This window comes from Culex quinquefasciatus, chromosome 3 (assembly GCF_015732765.1).
Source record: "Culex quinquefasciatus strain JHB chromosome 3, VPISU_Cqui_1.0_pri_paternal, whole genome shotgun sequence".
Taxonomy (NCBI): Eukaryota; Metazoa; Arthropoda; class Insecta; order Diptera; family Culicidae; genus Culex; species Culex quinquefasciatus.
Window position 1 is genome coordinate 182,528,461 of NC_051863.1, and position 23,017 is coordinate 182,551,477.

Genomic DNA, 23,017 nt, shown 5'->3' on the forward strand with positions numbered 1-23,017 from the left:
GGGACTTGTTTTCTTGACATACATAGCATTAAAAATATCAACTCAGGCAGCAAAAAACAAACTTGACAAATTTACAGATGGATTCAGTGCACATAAAATCCTCATCAAATGTAAAAGTTTTACTTTCATTTCACATTTCATCAGAATTTCGACGCTTTTTTCAAATTCCAGACAGGGAGAAACATTCAACCAGGTTTCCTTTTCGGCTGAAAGCTGTCAGGCGAGGCTGTCGGTAGAGTTTTGCTGTTTGCTTTCATCCAGTGGAGAGTTAACCGTATGATGATGGGCTTGACACTTTGCGCTTTGCATCAACATCAGCCCCGTAAGTGTCTCTCTAATCCTGAGATCGTGTTATGAATATGCTAATAGAGAGGGGGGGCGCGCACAACTCCACTCTGCAGGGATGTCATGTCGTGAGTTTTCCACTGCACAGCCCTTTCATAAACTCGGCTCCGACAGTCCAACCGGTAGTTTGTTGCGAATGTTTCCCCGTTTTCTGGGTCTCGGAAATGAAATTAGTTTGGTAACAGATGAAACTTGCTCGTTTACTACCCGTGACCACCCGTGAGTGAGTTTGCGAATGCAGCTCCAACACACCAAACATAATTAGATTTTTCACAGCATTTAAAGTATGTTTGTGAGGTGCTGGTAAATCACAAGTAGCCTTGAAAAGTACTCCAGCGTCACTTGACGACTCGTTTGAACTTTTTCCGAGAAGTTTCTTCATTCGACACCGTCGAAAGTTTCTGATAGTTGGAAGTTTGTTTTAACTTCCAAAGTAAGTTTTCTTTGCTCTTGAAAGAATCGACAGTTTAACAAGCCGGAAGGTCAACATTAAAAAGTTTTAAATTGCAATAAAAACTAAAATCAGAATTCTTTCGATTATGCCCAAGGTTGTGTTGGAAGACTTGTGTAAATATTGCGTTGAAAAACATTAGCAGATGGAAGGTCACTCGTTGCAAAATGACTTGTCACTTTTCTTTGACGAACAAACGTTGATAACTGAATAAACTGAAATGAATAAAAGTAAACCGTATGAATCGCGCAAAAATCGTAAAAAAGCCATTTTGCATCATTACTTTGTCCATATAAATTTGGCAGATGATATATGAAAATTCAAAAATCTGTATCTTTTGAAAGAAATTTTTGATCGATTTGGTGTCTTCGGCAAAGTTGTTGGTAAGGATAAGGATCACACTGAAAAAAATGATGCTCGGTAAAAATTTTTTTGGTGATTGTCATTGAAACTTGATGTGCAAAACGCACTATTTTTTTCATTTTCTGATATGTTTTAGGAAACATCAAATGCCAACTTTTCAGAAATTTCCAGGTTGTGCAACACATCTTCGACCGAGTTATGAATTTCTGAATCAATACAGATGTTTTCATTAAATCGAAATACTGGTGAGTATCGTGCAAGCAGTAGTGATGGGGAGGGATGTTCCTCATTTGGCATAATGGACATTTGGCATAACGGGTTTTCAAGAAGGACGTTTGGCATAACTCGTTCAAAAACCATCAAGTACGTTTGGTATAATCTACGTTTGGCATAATTATTGTAGCATTTTTTGTTTTGTTAAATTAGTATTTATTTTTTGTAAAGAATAATAACTTATAGCTTTTTTCCGATTTTCTAAACAGATAATTTTACTTTAAAAGATTTTTTTTCTTAAAGTCAAGTTTCTATTTTCTTTCAATAGATGTGATTTTTTCCCATTTTGGAATATTTCTTAATAAAGCTTTAAATGCATTTTTTCATTTATTTTTTATTTTTTAGAAAGAGTCTATATAATATTTAGATGTTTCTCCATTTGAAATACTTTGCAGCTATTTTTTGTATTAAATTTTTCCTTCTTTTATTTTAAATTCAGTGAACAAAGAGATGTAAGTTTTGCCAGTCTTTAAATATTTTGCAATAAAGATTTATACTATTTTCCCTCCTTTTTTGAATTTAACCTAAAGAATGTATGTACATTTTGCTCTTCTTTAATGAAATGCAATTAAGATTTTTAAAGCAATTTTCTCTCCTTTTATTTTAAAACGAAAAGAAGGCATAATCTCTCAAAAGATGCTCAGTTTGTGGTTCTTGGTCAATATTTTGCAATTATTGTTTTTTATGCAATTTTCCCTTCTTTAATATTAGCATAAGCATAAGCATAAGCATAGGTGCCCACCCGCAGTTGCTACTCCGTTATTGACCAGGACCTCCAGAAGTTACATCCACGAGCCGTGGAAGATCAGTGGGAGCTATCTTTCCTCGCTTCGCAACTTCTCAAAGGCCCCTATCATGCTGATCAATACCGGCGCCGGCCACGACCAGTGGTAGGGTCACGGGGAAGTGGATGGGAATGTTAGTCCGATACTTGAGTGATAGAGACCGCCCAATCGACTGCTTCTCCGACAAAGTATCACATGAGTTTTGAGGGGGTTAGTAGATGGGTATGAGGTCAGGATTCACGAGTGGCAGTGATGTGACCATGAGCATTTTGTTTATCGGTTGAAATTTTAAATCTTAGGCAGCCGGCTGCGGAAAGATAAATAATTGATTATTTAAAAGTTTGTTTTTAATCGAACGCGTGCCAACCGAGCGGTAGTGCTATGGGCTGGACTTATCAGTATATTTTTACTGTTGGTACAATTAAGATAACGCGAGCAAATGTCAAAAATAGTAGATGAGTTAATACTAAAGCTGCCAGTTGGAATAAATTATTACGATCAACGAATATAAACGAAAAGAAAACAGGACACCACGTAACCGATTGTAATGAAATTAAAACAATAACTTAAACGAACTTAACCGGCGACGTGCCTTCCTATCAACGATGATAAAAGAAGGACTTATAAATTTAAAATATAAAAAGACTCCATAAAATACGTTGCATAGAAACCGCGAAGTCCCGCTACTCACAATCGAATCCGAAAGATAGCTATCTAGAATTTTAAATATAGTATTAATTCGACCGCGATCCTCCAGAAATTCTTCGTCGGCGTGCCTTCCGATCAACGGTGATGTAAGAAGGGCTTTATTCATTAAAATGATTTTATACCATAAGCCTTAAAACATATTCGTCGGCGTGCCTTCCGATCATCGATGATATAGAAAGGACTTATTCCAGCAATACGACTTGCTTGTCTCGAGAAAAAAAAAAGAATTCGGATCGTTTCTATCGAAAACTATGTAAAGAGAACAAAAATAAACTCATTGGCCAACGAACGCGCGAACTAAAAATAAAGAAAAAAAAGAAGAAGAAGAAGACCAATCACCCCATGCACACAAACAGCGACACAAAAGAGATGAAAATAACACGAATCAGAAGAAATCCAATCACCCCATGTACACAAATAGCGTCACAAAAGAGATGGAAAATAACACGAAAAAACAGGACTGCGCGTCCACACAGGCACCGCACTACTGATGCCATTATTTAATTATAATGACCAATCACCCCATGCACTCGAACAGCGACACAAAAGAGACGGAAAATAGCACGAAAAAACAGGACTGAGCTTCCACACAGGCACCGCACTACTGATGCCATTATTTAATTATAATGACCAATCACCCCATGCACTCGAACAGCGACACAAAAGAGACGGAAAATAGCACGAAAAAACAGGACTGAGCGTCCACACAGGCACCGCACTACTGATGCCATTATTTAATTATAATGACCAATCACCCCATGCACTCGAACAGCGACACAAAAGAGACGGAAAATAGCACGAAAAAACAGGACTGAGCGTCCACACAGGCACCGCACTACTGATGCCATTATTTAATTATAATGACCAATCACCCCATGCACTCGAACAGCGACACAAAAGAGACGGAAAATAACACGAAAAAACAGGACTGAGCGTCCACACAGGCACCGCACTACTGATCCAATTTTCCCTTCTTTAATATTCAACCTAAATTAGGGATGTGCATTTTTTTTTCTTTAAATATGTTACAAATGAGTTATGAAAGCTATGAAACTTTCCCTTCTTTTATTTTAAATTCAACTTTTAGAAGGGAAAATTTCTAAAAAAATACTTTTGGAATATTTGACAGTTGAGTTTGTTCCCTTCTTGTATATAAAAGCAACTTATGGTAGGAAAAGTCTCTTTAAAGATTCACATTTTGCCACTCTTTAAATGTTTCAAAATCGCATTATTTTAATGTTTTTCACCTACCTCTATTCAAAAAATCTATTTAATTAGCAATTATTTTTTTTAACAATTGTCACTTCTTTAAGATAAGTTTTGGCTAAATACAAGAAGAGAAAATTGTATAAACAACTTTATTGCAAAAAATAAAGCAACAGACAAAAAATGTGCAAAAATGATAGAAATGTTTAAAGAGAACATCTATAAGAGAATCTCCCTTCTTCAAGTTGAATATAAAAAAGATGGGAAAATTGCATAAAAAAACATTATTGCAAAATATTTAAAGAAAGGCTAAATCGACATCCCTTACCCAAAATACAGGGTTGAGATTATAGTTCCATCAACATTTGTAGAGAGCTCAATGCTAAACTCGATAGAATAATGTTACCAACTCACACCTGCAAAACAATCAATTCCAATAATTAACAAAAACAGTAAATCTGCAACAAGAGTCACACATCGACATCTGACTACCCTTGTGTCACCAAGCTGTGGTGGCCAAGGCAGTTTAGTCATTGAGTTATTCTATTAAAGGTCCCTGGTTCAATTCCCGTAGACTACACATTTTGTTTTGATGGAAAAGTTCTTTCCTTGAAATGGACTCGATGGCATAATTTTCTCGGTCATCTACAACTGTGTTCTCTGTGTCTGTAAATCTTACCGCTACTCTCTTGTCGGACGAGTGCTGTCCAGTTCTGGGTTATTTAGATTGAATTCGAAAAAATAAGGGAAACATGTGAATTTATTTAGAGATTTTTCCTTCTTCAAGTTAAATTATGATCAAAAGAAGGGAAAATTACATTATAACAGCTTAATTGTCAAAGATTTGAAGAGGTTTTTTCATCTTTAAGTTGAATTTCATATAAAAGAAGAGAAAATTTTATTTAAAAAAATCACTGCTAATTATATTGATTGGGGAAAAATGTAAAGCTAACAAGAGATATTTCCTTCTTTAAACTAAATTTTCAATAAAAATATCAAAATTTCATTAAAAAGATTTATTGTGAATTATTCAAAAAGGAAAACTATGCCAAATGTCCATTATGCCAAACGTCCCTAATGTCTTGGAACAATTATGTCAAACGTCCATTATGCCAAACGTCCTTCTTGAAAACCCGTTATGCCAAATGTCCATTATGCCAAATGGGGTACACCCGCATGACTAGTTTACGCTGTTTCCTAATGCGGTTCCGGATGTGGCCACTGGAGATCGGTGGAACCGGTTCCGATGGGTCTTATGGTATTTAATATTATTCTAGAATTGCTTTGAGTGACTATTCATGGTAGAAGAAAGCTTATCAGTTCACAATTAGAATAATCTGACACTTTTTCCCAAAATCTAGATCTTCTGGTGGCCTGTACTCCGGCCACCGGTCCGTGCAGTGTGATTTTTCATCGGATTATTGTTCCTGGTGCAAAAACGAAGCTTTTGGTGTATAGCAATCGATGGTTTGCGCGAAATCTTGTTGCGGTAATTTTTTGGGTCCTTTTTACCACTGTGTGGTTGATGAGATATCGACAAATGGTGGGTTGTTTTGGTGAGACTCAAAAACATCAATTTTCCTGTTTTTAAATCTTTGCAGTCCTTAAAATATATTGTTTTCAAAAGTGGGCAAATATGGGCACTTATTTTAAAACATGAACAACTGCGACTATTTTCAAAAAAGTTACCTAAAAATGGCTCGTCAACGCTCGCGAAGAGTAGAAGAAAACAAAATAAAAAGAAAGATTCTCCATTTTCGTTCAAGAGCCAAACGACATGCGACACCTAGTGTTGAGTAGCAGAACAGAGCGAAGAATGTCGATTGAAATTTCCGCCCTTTGAGGTTATGTATGCGAATTCTGTTTTGTTAAATTCCAGTGTTCAAAACAACTTTTGAGCAAAAATTCAAGCTGATACTTTGTTAACTTTTGATGCTCTATCATTTTAAACAATATTATTTTTTCAAAATTATTTTTTTTTTTCAAATTGTTTTTATTGCGTAAATTTATAGAGGGCAAAAAGTTTACACTCGTACTACTTGAATTTTTTCTCAAAAGTTGTTCTAAGAGCTGTAAATTCAATTTTAAGTTTGCATTCCTATGTAACCGAACAGCGAAAATTTGAATCGTCATTCTTCGATGCTTTGCGCCATCTGTCGGAATTTTGGAGCTTTTAATCTCGAATTCCACCTCAAACGTCAACGCTCGCGAAGAGTAGAAGAAAACAAAACAAAAAGAAAGATTCTCCATTTTCGTTCAAAAGCCAAACGACATGCGACACCTAGTGCTGAGTAGCAGAACAAAGCGAATAATGTCGATTGAAATTTCCGCCCTTTGAGGTTATGTATGCGAATTCTGTTTTGTTAAATTCGCGATCAAAAGCTCAAAAATTCCGACAGATGGCGCAAAGCATCGAAGAATGACGATTCAAATTTTCGCTGTTCGGTTACATAGGAATGCAAACTTAAAATTGAATTTACAGCTCATAGAACAACTTTTGAGAAAAAATTCAAGTAGTACGATTGTTAACTCTTTGCCCTCTATAAATTAACGCAATAAAAAAAATTGAAAAAAAATAATTTTGAAAAAATAATATTGTTTAAAATGATAGAGCATCAAAAGTTAACAAAGTATCAGCTCGAATTTTTGCTCAAAAGTTGTTTTCAACGCTGGAATTTAACAAAACAGAATTCGCATACATAACCTCAAAGGGCGGAAATTTCAATCGACATTCTTCGCTCTGTTCTGCTACTCAACACTAGGTGTCGCCTGTCGTTTGGCTCTTGAACGGCAATTCCAGCGTTCAAAACAACTTTTGAGCAAAAATTCGAGCTGATACTTTGTTAACTTTTGATGCTCTATCATTTTAAACAATATTATTTTTCCAATTTTTTTTTTAATTTTTTTTATTGCGTTAATTTATAGAGGGCAAAAAGTATACACTTGTACTACTTGAATTTTTTCTTAAAAGTTGTTCTAAGAGCTGTAAATTCAATTTTAAGTTTGCATTCCTATATAACCAAACAGCGAAAATATAAATCGTCATTCTTCGATGCTTTGCGCCATCTGCCGGAGTTATGGAGCTTTTAATCGCTGTATCTTTTTATAGGAGCAAGTTAGCACCATACTCTCTTCGGGATAGTTGTAGAAGATCTTTCAGAGTATTTGAATATGAATCCGGTTCAAGTACAGCGTGATGCGTGAAATTTATAAATATCAAAATAAAAAAAAATGGTTTTCCCCATACAAATTCCCATAGAAAATCGAATCGCTTTGCGCAAAGTGAGGACTAAACCAATCGTTCCCAAACTTTGGGGAGTTGTTTAGGACCCCAAAAGGAACTAAAAAGTTGATGTGCTCATTGGATTTGGACAATTTTATTTTTTTCCATACAACCATATTACACCCTAATGCTTCATGATGAACAATGGCTCAAAAGTGGTCTTCTTTAGTACCCTAAAACATATCAAGCAAATTCGATTTTTTTTAAATACGTGTTTTGCGAATTCTACTTTTATAAGTAGTGCGTCCAACCCGGGAATTCCCGGGCCAAAATTCCCGGGATTTTTCCAAAGCCGGGAATTCCCGAATCCCGGGATTTTTAATAATTTGTCCCGGGATTTCCCGAATATAAAAAAAAAAAACAATTTCTAGTCTGGAAATTTAGATTTAGTTGTGGAAATAGATGAACAGTTGAATACCTCAGAATAGATAATAATTTTAAAGCATTATAATTTGTATTCGGCATATATCAGCATGATTTGGTGTACTAGGGAAAAATGTTGAAATTTTAGTTTACCGTTCTGCAAAATGCCTAGCACTTTAAAAAAGATTGAGATATCTAGGTATATTTATGATTTAAAAAAAATCAAATCAAATTGTTTTTCAACAAACACTGCCATGTGGCTCAAATCAGAACAAATAAAAGGAATTAAGACACCTATTTAGCAATTTTTTGCAAGATGTTTTGGTTATTGGTAAAAACAGGAACAGATTAAAACAATTTCACAGAATACCGATTTTTAATTTTTTTGCTCTAAAATCTACTTACCTATTCAGACTGTATTCCTGTTTTCTTCCTAGTTGGCGGTAGTAACTTAAAGATAATTTGTAAAATATGTTTTTTGAAAAAGTTCTTTTTGTGAAAGTTGAACTTTTCAATACAAGTATCAATAAGTTTTTTTTTTAATTTTAACGGTGAATTTATTTAACACATGTAAAAAAACAATGCAAAAGTCGTTCATTCAAATTTGAAACATATCTAAAATTTTACATTGACTGGTGTCATTTTATTTGTTTTCGCCTCTTGATTTTAAATTATATTTTCAAATATTTTTATGCTTTTCTGATCATGTTATATAAAAAAGAAATATATTTATATAAGTTTATTTAATTTGAATCACTTTGTAGTTCATTTCAAATCCAACTCACAACAAAGAACAGAAAAACCTTTTTTTTTATTCTCTTCAAGCCATTTAAAACTTGTCGTCCTTGTTTAGATAGAAGAGTAGATTATCACCAATTAATATGATTGAGCTGATTCTTTGATTTAAAGCTTCAAAAACATAACAAATATAATAAACACATAAATTTTATGAATGTTTCATAAAGTTCCCGGGATCCCGGGAATTCCCGGGATTCCAAAAATATTTTTCCCGTTTCCCGGGAAATTTGGACGCCCTATTTACAAGTAAAAGTTCAATTAAATTGTTCAGAAAAGTCCTTATCATGACCTACAATTTTGCGAAGACAGCAAATCGAGTTACAGAATTTCATACATTTATATATCCGTCAACTCACACAGCAATTGCCCCGACCCCTCTTCGATTTGCACGAAACTTTGTCCTAAGGGGTAACTTTTGTCCCTGATCACGAATCCGAATTCCGTTTTTTTATGTATCGTGACGAAGGGGCGGTACGACTCCTTCTATTTTTAAACATGCGAAAAAAGAGGTGCTTTTCGATAATTTGCAGCCTGAAACGGTGATGAGTTAGAAATTTGGTGTCAAAGGGACTTTTATGTAAAACTGGGCGCCGTTTGGGTTGCGTACTCAAAATTCCGAAAAAACGTATTTTTCACAAAAAAAATGGAGACTTCAATGGAATCCAAATAAAAAAATATAATAAAAAAAATTCGAGGCTTCGATGAAAATGAGAGGAATTTTGAAGGAATTAAAAAAAATCAAATTTTGCTTTTTGTAACTTTGAGTACGCAAATTTTCGGACAAAAAACTCATTAAACATTTATAATAGAACCTTGTAAGCAAACATTTCCCTGCCGTAAACTCTAGAAAAGATTATACATCTTTAATCTTGAAATGCTTCAAGAAAATAAATTTTATTTAAAAAAAAGCAAACTAGAAAGCGATTTACTCGTTCCTCCAATGACAAAGCTACACGCACACACATACAGATGTGAACTTTCCCAGCGTTAGCGTTCGCTTTCTGCCAGGATGAACTTGGTCTTCTCAGTTTATTTTGTTGTTGCTGTTGCAAAAAGTGTACCCGCATTACTTTCTCCCTTAACCTCCGAACCAAACAACCTCATTTATAAATGTACATGTCATAACAATTTCTTATACTTTTTTTGTTGCTCTGTCTCTGGGCTCCCTGCGTCAGGACTCGTTTGACATTATTGCAGCCCTTTTTTTTTGTTCCACCCCCCAAAACTTGGTTTGTTCTGCTCTGATAAGGTGCACCTTTTTTGTCTGCCCTTCTTTTGACCCGGTGTTATTTAATAAGGTTTTTTGGACTATTTTTCGCCTTTCATTATGGCAGTCACGTGAACTTTTTTTTCATCTCGTATTCACTTTTCTTCCGTATTTCTTCCCTTACAGCTAAATTGGCTATGTACAGACATTTGTACAAATTACCCCCTTAATCAACTATGAATGGCTTAATTTCAACTTTACATTTAAAATACACACACTAGCCTACCTCTTGTTTTTTTTGTAACATTCTCTAACTGTTGTGTTTTTGCGCTCTTCTCCTTTTGAGTAGGTGTGTGCTTGCTTTCTCCAATTCCGTCACATTGCATGTATGAAATTCCTTGAATTCGTTTGTTCACTGCTGCTGGCAGAGTTTTCACTTTTTTTTTCTTACTTTTTTACATTTTACACACATACACACACACACACCAGACACCGCTGTCTGGGCTCCCCTGAGGATCCTCTCGCTCTCACTCACGTTTTTTTTTTGTATTGTTTGCTGATGGTTCCCAGAAACCTCACCACGACCCCTCCCCCCCCCCCCTTTCGCCTTTGAGATGATGATTTGACTTGTTCTAGTTTTTTTGTTGGAAAAGTCAGCGAAAAATGGCAACTTTGCAAAAGGATTATAGCATGGGAAAAGTGGTCAAAATGTTTCAAGAACCATTTTACGTTATTTATAAAAAAAATTTCAACTAAGCATTTTTTTTCTAAAGAGTAATACTCTACCAGCAATCATATTTTTTATGTTTTTGTGTTTTGTTTAAACTTTTTCAGGGCAAACTACAATTTGAGTTTCGAAAGTCTAAGTTTTAAAAAATTAGCATTAGGAATCGAAAGAACAAAAAAGACAACGTTGCAGTACTGCCCATCTCTAAAAACAATACTTTTTGACAAAACAAAGTGAAAAGTGAAGTATCAATTTATGTTTCCGGAAAGTTAGTTTTTCCTGTAAAATTATTTGTCTGTATTTTTTGAGTGAATTTTCTGATCAATTTGGTGTCTTCGGCAAAGTTGTAGGTATTGTTGAGGACTTTTGAGAAAAAAATATGTACACGGAAAAAAAATTGGAGATTTTTTATCAACTTTTTTTTCACTAAAACCCAATTTCTCAAAATTTGTATATTTGGATTTTCGAGATTTTTTTATATGTTTTAGGGGACAAAAATCCGCAACTTTTGAGCTATGGAGAAACATGGACAAAAAATGTGCCGCCGAGTTATGAGTTTTTAAAAAAATAGTGATTTTTGGAAAAAATCGAAGTTTCATGCAAAAACAAATTTTAACAACAAAACAACTTATGGTCCGATTTTCAATGTTAATAAATATAACATTTATGAAATTTTCCGATCTTTTTGAAATAAAATATTTTATTTTTTTAAATCAAGACTAGCATTTTTAATGGGCGTAATATTCAATGTTTGGCCTTTTTAAAATGTTAGTCTTGACCTAAAAAAAATTTTTTTTCAAAAAGATCGGAAAATTTCACAAGTGTTTCATGTATTAACATTGAAAATCGGATTATTAGTTACTGAGATGCTGCGTCATTAGAATATGGTGGGTTGTTTTGGTGAGATGTAGAAAACTTCAATTTTCGTGTTTCTTTTTCTTAAAGCGGCTCTATCTCAGCAACCCGAGGTCCAATCTTCAATGTCTCTTAAACAATTTTATAGCAAATTTTCTGAACTTTAAAAAAAAAAAGAATTTTAGAAATGGTCACTCATGGTCACTATTTTTAAAAATTGAAAAACTGCAAATATTTCGCTAAAATCGAACTTTCGGTGGCTATATCATGAAAACGGAACCCTTTATCAAAAAATCTGTGAGGTAGGTAGTTTTCGATTGCAAATTCAATTTTGCATTAAAAAATAATGTCAAATTTGTTTTTGCATGAAACTTCGATTTTTTTTCCAAAAATCACTATTTTTTCAAAAAATTATAACTCGGCGGCAGATTTTTCGACCATTTTTCTCTATGGCTCAAAAGTTGCGGATTTTTGTCCACTATAATACATCAAAAAATCTCGAAAATCAAAAAATACATATTTTGGGAAATTGAGTTTTAGTGAAAAAAAATGTTGATGAAAAAATCTGCAATTTTTTTCCATGTACCTATTTTTTTCTCAAAAGTCCTCAACAACCAATGTGAACCAATGACGCAAAATAGCTATTTTGTTCATTGGAAAGGCCCCACAAAATTTGAGCCAAATCAAAAAATTCAAATAAAATCCATTTCCGGTTTTGGTGGAGAATTGCTCAGAGGGAAAACCTTCATTAAATATTTTTTAAATTGCAAAAAACTGAACATTTTTCGTAAAAAAATCACTTACAAATGCATATAACATGAAGCCAGTGTACAGTCATCCCACATATTCGGAACACCCACAAATTCGGAACACTTTTGTGGTAATTTGTCAATAACATGCCAAATGCAGCTTTTCTGTCGACCCTACTATTTTTAGGGCCTTCATTTGGACATTCTCTTGCTATTTCACGGGTAAAAGTAGTACTTTTTGAATAAAAACCTCTTTTCAAGACTATTTTATCCAGAGCAGCAAAACACTGCCTCCAAATAGTCTGTTTCATAATTGTAGAATGTTATTGTGCCTCCCACAATTGTGGAACACCTGATTTTTACTGATATTTTTACAAAAAAAAGTTATCAGACCATTCATAAAACATAACTAAGCATGAGTTTCGTTGGTGTTAGTGCCTGAAGTCATTATTTTGTAAAAATTATGTACTCATGGAGAGAAGCAAAGTTTGTTTACATCCGTAAGAAAAAAGTGTTCCGAATTTGTGGATTTCAAGGGTCAAAGTTTTTCTTCAAAAACTTGATATAAAAGTTAAAATTTGCAGTTGTTCGATACAGCATTCGAAAGATCGCAAGAAAATCTTTCAAATGAAGGAAAAAGCAAATCATTAAGTTCAATCATTGATTTACTATGATTTTTTGAACATTGGCCGATCTGTAAACTGTTCCGAATATGAGGGATGGCTGTACTTTACAGACAATTTGTAAAGGATTTTTTGATTGAAAACATGATTTTCCATCTTAAACCGTTTATTTTATTCAAATATTTTCCAAAAATGTTTTTTTTTATCCAAACATGCAGATACCATATTACTTTTTAACTTCTCAACTCTGGCGCAAATGATGCCTTTTAAAGTTCCCTAAATCATAACAGAATAACCGAAAATAAAAAAAACTTTTAGTTACAATAGACGGTTTTCACGCAAAATCGACCAAAAAAAAATACGTTTTTTAACCGGACCATTTCCGATCCTAATAAAACTTGCTGGATCGTTTGTCCTACTCAAATCAACAACTTCTGTGCACTCAGTTTAGTAATTCACAATAGCATTTAAATTTTAGGAACATTTTTAGTTTTAGATTATTTGTGATTACGTTTAAATTGAAAAATTCATCTAAGGAGATGTTCAAAAAATCGATCAAAAGTGTGTCTTAACGAAAATCCTGCGCTCTTTTCAATGAAAATATTTTCAAAAGCCTGAACTTTCATTTTCGATCAAAAAACAGCTAAAAATCAAATTTTCTTCGAAAACCAGATTTCAGACGCAAACAGATTTGATAAACACGAATCAAGTTGATGTTTTCAGATGAATTTAAAAAAAACACAGAAATTTTTTTGCAAGTATTAACAACACTGACTGTTCGGGACGACCGAATAGTGTTTGCCCCCACCCGTACGACGAGATCGACTACGCCCCTGCGCAACGACAGAGCTGTCATCGACGTCGTCAACAACAACAACTTTGCCGCTCGAACCGCCCAGCAACAAGCTCGCGTTGAGCGCGCTCGACACAAGTCATCAAACCACCGAACGTACCGGACGCGACGCGCAGCAGCAGAAGTGAAGGAAGGAAGAGCGGAGGAAGAAGAAGAGGAAGAAGGAAGTGATGTAGGAGAAAATAGAGAAAGTGAAAGTAGAACCTTCCGGTGCCTTTTCTTTGGACCCCCTTTCCGACCTCCCTAAATACAGTCCACTCCGAAACACTGGCCAACCGTGGCCGGTGCACAAACACTGACGATTGAGATAAACATTTTTTTCATAATAAAAGTTGTTCAAAAAATTTGATTTTAAGTGCACCTTTTTTGGTTCTCTTTAGTAATTATTTCGTTCCTTTTATATGTTTTTAAAACTGGTATGCCAAGAAAAAAAACTCGAAAATACGGTAGCAGAACTTTGTTTGATGGTTAAAAATGGGTTTTGTTACAAAATTTGCCATAAAACATGTTATTTAGTTTTTTGGAAAAAAAAAATCAAAAAACCGAATAAAGGTTTTCATTAAAAAACCACTTGAAAACGCTTTCGCTCCAATTTGGTGTTTCGGAAAGAAAAGTGGGAAATTGTCCGCTCTTTCGAATGGTAATGGCAAAAATTGAACCAAAGGGTGTATTCAGCCTGATTTTCGAAGAAAATTCAATTTTCGGCTGTTTTTTGAACGAAAATGAAAGTTCAGGCTTATGAAAATATTTTCATTGAAAAAAGCGCACAATTTCCGTTAAACTACACTTTCGATCGATTTTTTGAACATCTCCTTCGAAAGATATGAGTTTTTCAATTTAAACGTAATAATTAACAGATAATTAAATACAAAAAATGTTCCTTAACTTCAAATGCCATTGTGAATTACTAAACTGAGTGCACAGGAGTTGTTGATATGAGTAGGCCAAACGATCACGCATGTTTTATTTAGATCGGAAATGGTTCAAATGAACCTTATGATAGTGAAAATATGTTCTAAATTCTAAATTTTAATTATTTATTTAACTATTTAGAACATATCACACAAGCAGAAGGTTTAAACACTTTTTATATTCAAGTTATAATATTAGGTCACTTGAACCATGTTTAAGAGTTTACTATTTTTTTCATATTTTCTAGAAACTTAATTGACTGAGAATTCGTAAAAAAGAAATGTACAGGTACCGTCAAAAACAGAAAAACAAATCAATTGGTGAGACTTAAAAATACATTCTTCCCAAAACTACAAATTTTAACCACCTTTACCACCTATTCCCGCCCACAGTTCGCATCCCTTCGAGAACCCACCTCTCTCAGGTACACCCGGGTAAAAACGGGCCAATTTCGGCACGTGTCGTCGCACAATCATGAAGTCTCGTCACGGTCTCGCACGGTCCCGTTCCGTTGGAGGGGGGCGGGGCGTGTGAAAGGAACCAGGAACCGCGTGCTCCACGGGCCGGCGGAAGTGTGCCAACCATCAGCTCTCGACAGACGCGGAAATATAGTAATAAAATTTAGCATATAGATACATGGGACGACTTCTTGGGTTTTTCTTTCCTGCATAGCTCGTTTGACGACGTCGTTGGTCGCGAGAAAAATCTACAGGTGGGTTTTCTTCTGAGGTGGTGGATCCTTCTCCGTCGCAACCGGAAAATTGCTTTTACATAATACCAGGTCGTTTGGTACCGTTTGTTGGTGGCGGTGTGGCCCTTGAGGTTTCTTGCAAGTAGGTTGATAGCTGGGAACGAAAAGAAGAAAAGTACAGCAATGAGGCATGACTTGAACTCACGTGCATATCTTTGGAAATTTTTAAAGGGGGTGTCGTAAAATTTGATGATGTTCTGCATCCTTCCAGATAAGATAGGAAACCTTGGCACTTTTTTATTGACTTCACAACCCGCTGTGAAATGAGTTGTCATTTGCATGACACCGACGTTTTTTTTTGCTATAACGAACGCAAACAGATATGCGGTTGTAGATTCATGCTTTGACCGCAAAATACAATGATTGTATGCGGTTTTTAGCCATAACGTGTCAAGTCAACAGTAACGCGATTTTCCAGCGCTTGAGCCTCCAATAATCGGTTTTGTTTGAACCTTGACTTGTGACTCACGATTTGTGTTCGCATTGTCTCATCTGCTGGAATGTTTTAATTTTAATAAATTGTACATGGTAATTCTTCGAAAACTAACAAGATATCGGAAAAAGTTGCCGCAACCCCTCTTCGATTTGCGTAAAATTTTGTCCCTGAGCTCCATTTTTCGATTAAAAGTTCGAAAACGTATTTTTCATCAAAAAAAACACAAAAAAATGTTTTAAAAATTCAGCCATAAACTGTTTGGAAAATGTCACTTTATTAAAAATGTAATATACTTTTCGAATTTGCAAGCCCAGAAGGGTCTTTTTGTCATCAAGATTTTTTTTTAAATTTCTTGTTTTTGTAACTATGCATGGTTATTTAAGAATGTTACAATGTTCTACAAAGTTGTAGGCCATGATCAACTTTTTTTTGTTAATTCGCGATTTATCATCATTGTTACAAGCAAAACCCTTATGATCATTTTTTTTTGTAATTGAAAGCTTTACAACATTGTTGAACACTGTTTAAGTTTTAGAAATAACGCGAAACTTGAAAATGACAAATTTTGTTCTTAATGATAAAAAAATGACAGGTCCTAATTTTGTTACAGTCAAGTGACGAAAAATGGCAGCGATTTTTAAAACAATTTTTAACAAAATTTTGAATACGCCATTAAATCGGGCGTCCAATTTTACATAAAAGTCCTTTTGGCGCCAAAATGTGTATCTCCGGCTGCAAATTATTGAAAAGCACATCAAATGAATGGGGTCATTCCGCCTCGCCGTCACAAAAGGACAAAGCTTCTCGCAAATCAAAGAGGGGTCGGGGCTACACTGCCGTGTGAGTTGGCGTACTTTTCAAAACAAGTGCTAAAATATCCAACTTTTTAGCACCCATTTCTGTTGTTTGTTTTGAGAAGTGTTTCTATTTGAACCTTTTTTTGTTAGAGTTAAGTTATTGTTTAGTCTTTCGAAAATGACGGGAAAAGTAAGAAGTTGGAAAAACAATTCAGAACTACAAAATTTTATAATTTGAGCAACTCTCTACGAAATCGGCCGATTTAAACCATTTTTATTTTTAGTATTTTTTTATTTGACTCAAACTTTGTGGGGGCCTTCCCTATGACCAAATAAACTATTTTGCGTCATTGGTTCACCCATAAAAGTCTCCATACAATCTGCTGCTGTCCATACAAAAATGGTATGTAAATATTCAAACAGCTGTAACTTTTGAGTGAATTTTCTGATCAATTTGGTGTCTTCGGCAAAGTTGTAGGTATTGTTGAGGACTATTGAGAAAAAAATAGGTACACGGAAAAAAAAAATTGGAGATTTTTTTATCAACTTTTTTTTCACTAAAACTCAATTTACCAAAATACTATTTTTTTGATTTTCGAGATTTTTTGATATGTTTTAGGGGACAAAAATCCGCAACTTTTGAGCCATAGAGAAACATGGTCAAAAAATCTGCCGCCGAGTTATGAATTTTTGAAAAAATAGTGATTTTTGGAAAAAATCGAAGTTTTATGCAAAAACAAGTTTGACATTATTTTTTAATGCAAAATTGAATTTGCAATCGAAAAGTACTTTACAGATTTTTTGATAAAGGGCTCCGTTTTCAAGATATATCCACCGAAAGTTTGATTTTAGCGAAATTTTTGCAATTTTTCAATTTTTAAAAATAGTGACCATGAGTGACCATTTCTAAAAATATATTTTTTGAAAAGTTCAGAAAATTTGCTATCAAATTGTCTAAGAGACATTGAAGATTGGACCTCGGGTTGCTAAGATACAGCCGCTTTAAGAAATAGAAACACGAAAATTGATGTTTTCTAAATCTCACCAAAACAACCCACCTTTTTCTAATGACGATATCTCAGCAATTAATGGTCCGAGTTTTAGTGAAAAAAAAGTTGATAAAAAAATCTCCAATTTTTTTCCGTGTACCTATTTTTTCTCAAAAGTCCTCAACAATACCTACAACTTGGCCGAAGACACCAAATTGATCAGAAAATTCACTCAAAAGTTACAGCTGTTTGAATATTTACATACCATTTTTGTATGGACAGCAGCCAAAATTGTATGGAGACTTGTATGGGTGAACCAATGACGCAAAATAGCTTATTTGGTCATAGGGAAGGCCCCCACAAAGTTTGAGCCAAATCAAAAAATACAAATAAAATCCATTTCCGGTTTTGGTAGAGAATTGCTCATTTTTTGAATTAAAAATCAGATAAAAAATGGTCATACCAACACCTGACATTTTTTGCCAATTTACATGTATGTAACCCCTGAAGGAGAACTTAACTAAAAGGGGGTAATTCGTCTCCAGAATCAAAAAAAAAAATAGCTTTGGAAATTTATAACAAGTATTTTATTAGAAACTTTACAAAATAAACAACTTTTTCATACACCGTATGGCCAATACGATTTTAGTTGAAGTTGAAAAATCACCTAAATATTAATTATTGTTAAGAATACAGTCATCAAAGATGACATTGGGTCTGGGAATAAGTTTGAGTCATACAAATTTCAGCATTTTAGTATGACCCAATCTCACCGCTTAGACCCAATGTAATGACGAAATTTTTTCTTTTCATTTTGTTCAAATTTGGCTTTTTTTTTCAATGAATCAAATGATTACAAATCAGGAAAGGGCGTATAATGTTGGCAACAAAATGTTTTTTTTAGTAATTCATTGATATTTTTGCCGTAGCAGTAGAGCGTTCAATTTCCCGGGGTAACAATTTTCCCGGGAAAAGGGAAATTTTTAACAAATTTACCGAAAAATTCCGGGAAATATGAAATTTATCGAAAATATTTCTGATCCTGGTTTTGATAAATATTTTGCAACAAAATGTATAGGATAGCAACTTAAATGGGAGAAATAAGTGTGAGGATCAATTAAAGCCTTGACTGCTAGTAAATTAAAACTTCAAGAAAATATATAAATTTTCTATATTTATATGCTATCAATCAATTCGTACAAATATCAATAAAAATTATAAGTATTTGTGTTGTTACGAAGTATGTATTGTTATTGTTGAATCGGCTGAAGTGAAAAAAAAAAAAAATGATGCAGAAAATATGTTTTTTTATGGCAATATTTTTCCAGAAGAAATCTTAGTGGTTTGAGCTCATGAATAGATGTTTGGAGCGAGTTTTTGAAATATGTTTTTTGGACATCCTATATATAATACGATGTAGCTTATTCTTTGATTTTTAATGATTCTGCATAATGAATAACTTCAGCTAAAAAATCACGACATTTAAACCTCTTGAACTTTTGGTAGCTCTACTACTCTACAAATTTTCAACTTGAAACTGTAATTTCACGAACACTTTTATACAAATTATCCTAATTCTTCTTGAACAACCCTCTTTGAGACACTTGATCTTGGCGAGTACCTTTTTTTCAAATAACAAAACAACCATTTTAGTTTAAAGAACTTACCAAAATTATAAAAGCTATTTTCATTCCATAATATCATAAATTTAATTGCCCAACAAATAAACAAGATCTATTCCCAGTTGTGAATACTAAAAAAAATATCATTTGAAATGAACCTTAACATGAAATTTGCAGACGAACTGATTAGTTTAATAAGAATGGTAAACTGAATTAAATAAAATTAAATTTGCTTCTATCATTTTTGTTGCAGGTTTCATTTAAAAATGCACCAAAGTTAAGAAAATTTAAACTAACGCTTAAATTTCGGGAATATATTTTCTCGGAAATCCGGGAATTCCAGGAAATTTTATCCCAGGACGAGAAAATTGACGGTCAACGTAGCAGAACCGTAATATCATAAAGCATTTTGTTGCTTCTAAATTTTAAAAATCATGCCTGAAACTTGAAACTATGTTTTTTTTAATTCTGGATTAGATTAGATTACATTAGATTAAATTCCCGTCTTATAATGGAAAAAATAATATAAAAATATGCTTTCGTGAATCGCTATGAAATTTTCAGGATCCAGTTGTACAGGTTTGGTTTGTTTGACAAAGTGTTAGAGCAATTTCCTATGAGAATCTCCATTTAAAGAATATTTGAATGGAAATAACCTCATCTACTGACATAATCGTAGAAAAACTAGTTTGTCCTTCTTTCTCGTTTTTTTTTCATAAAAACTTCACCCTCGTACATATTTTTTGCGTATATTTGGCTTAGTGATTTTAAATTGCCCAGGGCACAATATTCAGCTTGTTGAGCGAGGTTTTGAACAATAACAGCTCCATAATATTTTTTTACCTTTTTTGGAGAAACCAATTGCAATACAAATTGGCATATTAGGACCTGGTTTTTTGGTTATTCAAACTTTATTACTTTGGAAAAATATAAACATGATATAAACTTCGAGCACGCAGTGAATGATTACCCTGCTAAAAATTGACAGCTGAACTGACTCAAATCTGCTCACGGTGTAGTTGGTCCACAAAGCGCCACATATTAAATTCCCTGTTTAAAGATGTCCTTGCTTGCTTCCGTCCATCAGCAACTTTAGCATGATTAATTCAGTTCCGCAAACTACAACGACGGAACAACATCAACAACCTCGGTCGGCCGGTCGGTCGGAAATGTTTGACAAGCTCATCAACAATTCAGATGGACGTTAAACTCTTCACCGCACGTTCAGCCCACCAGAAACCAGCACCCACACGACCTGCCTGCCATTTTCGACGCAAGGCTCAACGGACCGGAAGCAGCACTAGAAGTGCCCAGCTAGAGACTTCCTGAAATGGCGACGATCCCGGTGGTGAGTTTGCTCGCGTCTACGAGTGTTTGTTTTGGGTTGGTTCGTTGGGGTTAATTGGACTTGGTTGGAAAAAAAAATTGAAACTTTAGTGAAAATTTAAATTTGAAATTCACACTTTTGAATAAGTTGTACGTTTTCAAACAAAGCCCGCTTTCCCCTCCCCTCTCGCGGAAAAGCACAGACTCGCTGAACTGTGGCCCTAATTGGCGATGACGGTTTCGCGTTTTCCGTGACCTTCGCGTGACAAACAGTGGAAAGCTTTCCAGTGGTCATCGACACAAACCACAACGAGGGCGAAACATGCACAAAAAGGGAAAGGTTCGCGCGTAAAACACCCACAAAAGTGGGGGTCACCAACTTTTTCGGCCGCCTCTTCCACCTCGTGGGCTCTCCACGTTCAGACGCCAGACCACCCTTTGAAGTGGGTTTGTAGTGGTCGCCCAAGCCGTGCTGGTGAACATTTGAAGGTTGGTGAGCGGAGGTCGCGAACGCTTTGCGCTTGTGAGGGTTGTAAATTACGCAGAATGTGGCCACCGAGTGGACCGAATTTTGTTGGGAAGTGTTTTTATGTTGTGCTCGAAACAAAACGTTGAGCCCTTTTGTACTTGTGATGTAGACTTGTAGTTTTTTTTAAAACTCAGCCCACCGGAATCAGCCCCTGAATGTCCGCCAAAATGCCATATTTGTTACATCCTAATATGGAGCCTGTTGCAGTGGAAAATTACATTTGAAAAGAGCGTAGGTTATAAGAATAGTTTTGTATTTAAAATTAATGTATCTCGAAGCCAATGTATCGTTTGAAAAAGTGTTCAAAGACAACTTGTAGGATATTGGACGGGCTTTCTGAAAAAAATACACTGAAAGAAAAATGCACACCACTTTTTGATTTTAAGTATAAAAGTCAATTTTAAAATGATGTCCCGTGAACTGGGGTGACTTTGATAGCCCGGGTGACTTAGATAGATTTTTAAAATGCCCGTAAAATTAATATCTAAACATTTTTTGAGAATTTTGAGTATGTAAGCATTAAGAGATAGCATTGGATGTATATAAATTAAAGGCCAAATCAAACTTCTACCAATGTCTCCCCGGGCTATCAAAGTCACCCCAGTTTACGGTCACCATTTTTTTCGTTTAATTTTTTTTTTAAAATAGCCCAAAATGATACAAAAAAACTCACGAAAAAATCAGGATGGTTTGCCCCTCATTCAAAAATCATTTACTAAAACTTTTTTTTAAGTGGTCTAAACGTCAAATTTTTCAAAAACCAGTAGTTGGAATCGATTCTGCAGACAATTTTACATGATTGTCTCGAAGAAGATACAGCGGTTTAAAAATAAAAGTTAAAAAAACAGAAGTTTTTACCATCTTTTGTTCATTTCCATGTGGCAGACATATTTTTTTAACATCGTAAATATTTTTACCGAAAAGCTCGTTCGATTTTCCATAAGTTTGTCTGACCGATTCGGTGTCATATGCAAGTTAAATGAGGAAAACAATTGTATTAGAAAATCTCATTTTTATAGAAATTCTGAGGATTTTTGATGGAATTCGGTACAATTTATTGAAAAACACATATCATAAGAGCATTTCTCTGCGGAATCGGTCTTTTTTCTTTAATTTTAATTTTTGTATTTTTTTATCGGGCTGAAACTTTTTTGGTACCTTCGGTATGCCCAAAGAAGCCATTTTGCATCATTAGTTTGTCCATATAATTTTCCATACAAATTTGGCAGCTGTCCATACAAAAATGATATGTGAAAATTCAAAATTTTGTATCTTTTGATGGAATTTTCTGATCGATTTGGTGTCTTCGGCAAAGTTTTAGGTATGGATATGGACTACACTGAAAAAAATGATACACGGTAAAATTTTTTTTGTGATTTTTAAATTCACTTTTTGTCACTAAAACTTGATTTGCAAAAACACTATTTTTATCTTTTTTGTTATGTCTTAGAGGACATAAAATGCCAACTTTTCAGAAATTTCCAGAACGGGCAAAAAATCTTTTACCGAGTTATAATTTTTAGAATCAATACAGATTTAAAAAAAAAATCGAAATATTGGTCGCAAAAATTTTTCAACTTCATTTTTCGATGTAAAATCGAATTTGCAATCAAAAAGTACTTTAGTGAAATTTTGATAAAGTGCACCGTTTTCAAGTTATAGCCATTTTTAGGTAACTTTTTTGAAAATAGTCGCAGTTTTTTATTTTTTAAAATTGGTGCCCATGTTTGCCCACCTTTGAAAAAAATATTTTTGAAAAGCTGAGAAAATTCTCTTTTTTTTGCTTTAATAAACTTTGTTGATGCGACCCATAGTTGCTGAGATATTGCCATGCAAAGGTTGAAAAACAGGAAAATTGATGTTTTCTAAGTCTCACCCAAACAACCCACCATTTCCTAATGTCGATATCTCAGCAACTATAGGTCCGATTAACAATGTTAAAATATGAAACATTCGATCTTTTCGAAAATATATTTTCAAAATTTAAAATCAAGACTAACATTTTAAACGGGCCAAACTTTCAATATTACGCCCGTTTAAAATGTTAGTCTTGATTATAAATTTTT

The 23,017-nt window shown here is 34.2% G+C and overlaps 1 protein-coding gene across 1 annotated transcript in view; it reads right to left on the reverse strand.

Annotated features, from left to right (window-relative positions):
• Window positions 1-12,725: 12,725 nt before the first annotated feature.
• The window catches only part of LOC6035291 (5-hydroxytryptamine receptor), a 160,053-nt gene continuing 149,761 nt past the window's right edge, over window positions 12,726-23,017 (reverse strand). Inside the window, exon 11 of the mRNA XM_038264335.1 lies at window positions 12,726-15,346. The gene's annotated coding sequence lies outside the window, so the exon portion shown is untranslated. The remainder of the gene's footprint in view (window positions 15,347-23,017) is intronic.